Below are 2,579 nucleotides of genomic sequence, written 5' to 3'. Positions count from 1 at the left end.
TGCTTTAAATCTGAGAAGCGCCAGGGTGGCACTCAACTTGGAATATTTCTTTTTGCAACCTGGATACAATTCTTTCTTGGAGTCCGCATCAATGGTTGGAAGATCCTTGTGCCCAATCATATCCTTTTTTGGTCCCCTGAAATCTGCAATCATAGAAGCAAAATCTTGCATATCAAGATCGTCGTCATCTGGGTCGACGTCTTGGTTTTCCAGTGGGCATTTCGGCTTTCCGGTGTTCCATTGGTAGCTTGAAGTCTCTGCCCCGATGTTAGATTCAACATCCATGTGACACTGACTGGGGTTTGGCATCTCGCAACCCTGGGTATATTCATCCATGACCTGCTCTTCACCCTGTCTGGTCCAACGTGTATATCCATCCATGAATCCCCGAGAGAGTAAGAGCCACTGGACATCTCCAACTTCACGTGACTCTATATTGGCACAATGAGTACATGGACACAGGAAATAATCCGCATCACCAATTCTCCTCTTTGTACTTTCAGCCAAATTCATGAACTCTATCACGCCACTGATAAAATATGTGGTTCTCCAATTCTTCATCCATTGAGACCGTTCCATCTGCACCACACGAATGGTAATTAAAAACAAAACAACATTAATACACGGATTAAATGATGCCCAAAGATGTGTGCATAAATCACATGGTTTTATTTTCATAATTTCTAAGGGCGCTCCATATTGTTATCTAGACGTGCAATGACAAAAATTAATGGCCAATCAATTTACATGCAGAGTACTACAACACTACCCTTAGGAATTGAATACCTTAATTAAGCCACTCACGAAAAGAATACCTTAATTAATTAGTCGCGTGGCGACCTCCACGTAGCAGACAGAGAAGCGCGATGCGGCGGCACGCTAAGACAGCATGGTCGAGGAGCAAAGCTTAGTGCGGCTGACGCCTGAAGTTCGACCTCCACTATCCCGCCATCGACCACGATGGATGTGCTCCAATCACGCCGCTGCTGACCTCGATGGTTGAGCTCCTCCTATCTCCTACCGCAGATCGAGGATTGACCTCCTATGACGCCGCCACCGCCCACCGACCGAGGATTGACCTCTTATCCGGTAGTCGCTGCCTAGGCCGCCGCCGCCATCTCTATCTGCGGAGTGGCTGTTTTATTTTTTGACGGATATCCGCGGAGTGGTTGTTTACACGGTATCACTGTAACTCAATTATATGTACAGGGTAGTACATCACATACATTTTATAATGGCAACCGTGTCTCACCTACGTTGTCTTCTCACACGGTTTGGTGTGTAAATCGTGTGTGAAGTTGTAATACCTAACACAAATGACATGTATAAACAGTGTGCCATATACAACTATAGTGCTATAAGTAGTTCCTGGCCGTTAGCTTATCCCCACAGTTTACCCATTTCCCCCAAATCCCTAAATAGCCTCCAAATTCCCTCACGCGGCGCTGACATTGGGGGAATGCGGACGAGTGGTGCTGATGGTTTCGGTGCGGCTGCTCCTGCTCGTATCGCCGCTCTCGGCAGCGCCGCCACAACGGCGGTCGCCGCAGAGCACTTGCCTAAGGTTATGAGAAGGCAGGTGTACTACAGATCTGAATTGTCCTGACAGGTTCCAATCTATCCCGATCTTTTTTAGCATGTCCAAAGTAGCTCCTTGTTGAATCCGTCCTGAATGACACCCCCCCACCAGGAAAGCGATCTGCCACCGGATCCGGAGCATGACTCTAGACTCCCGCAACATGAGTTCGACTCCGAGTTTTGCGCCACCGAGAAGTACCAAAAGCTGAGTTGTGTGCATGGGCACACTCCTGCTCGACGTGTATGCATGGAGGGATTCGACATTGGCAGGAAGTTTCTCAGTTGCCCCTTAGAGGTTAGTGCTAAGTTCATCATTTTACTTGAGTTAGTGCCACCGCTCATCCTGAATATTATTTAACATTGACAGGGATATGATGCTTGTGCCTTTGTTAACTTGCTAGATGAAGAATGGCATGGCAGGGCTCGGAATATACAATCAGTACGATGAAGCAAAAAAGAATCAATCATAGGCAACAGATGAAAGCAAGAGACAAGAAGGAACTAGCATGTGTAGTTGTGGTTGTCGCATTAGCCATGTTCTATGCCATTGATGTTACGCGAAGATTCATGCAGATATTTTCCTTTTTCTTTTTTCTTTTCCTTTGTAGTTTGATTATTACTGGCTTCATCAATAAGAAGAGCTCAATGTATTTCTTGCCAACTATCCTACTCCATTCGTACCAGTACCGGTGCATAATCCCAAAACTCATTCCTTGTTTTTGTCCTGAAAAAAGAAACCAGCCAATAGGAGTCTTGTGGCTAGTATGCACTCAATGACTTCAAACTACTTAGCATAACATGCATGCAATGGTAAATTCTTTGCACGCAATGGTATTGATTACCAAATACTCCCTCTGTCCCAAAATAAGTGACTCAACTTTGTACTAAAGTTAGTGCAATGTTGAGTCACTTATTTTGGGACGGAGAGAGTAATCATCAAGTTCTCTCATTCCCCCCCCCCCCGGTCGCCGGTACGGAGCGAGTAGAAGTACTGTGAAAAA

This window comes from Triticum dicoccoides, chromosome 2A (genome assembly GCF_002162155.2).
Source record: "Triticum dicoccoides isolate Atlit2015 ecotype Zavitan chromosome 2A, WEW_v2.0, whole genome shotgun sequence".
NCBI lineage: Eukaryota > Viridiplantae > Streptophyta > Magnoliopsida > Poales > Poaceae > Triticum > Triticum dicoccoides.
The sequence above is the reverse complement of the archived record's forward strand: the minus strand, read 5'-3'. Positions refer to the sequence as shown.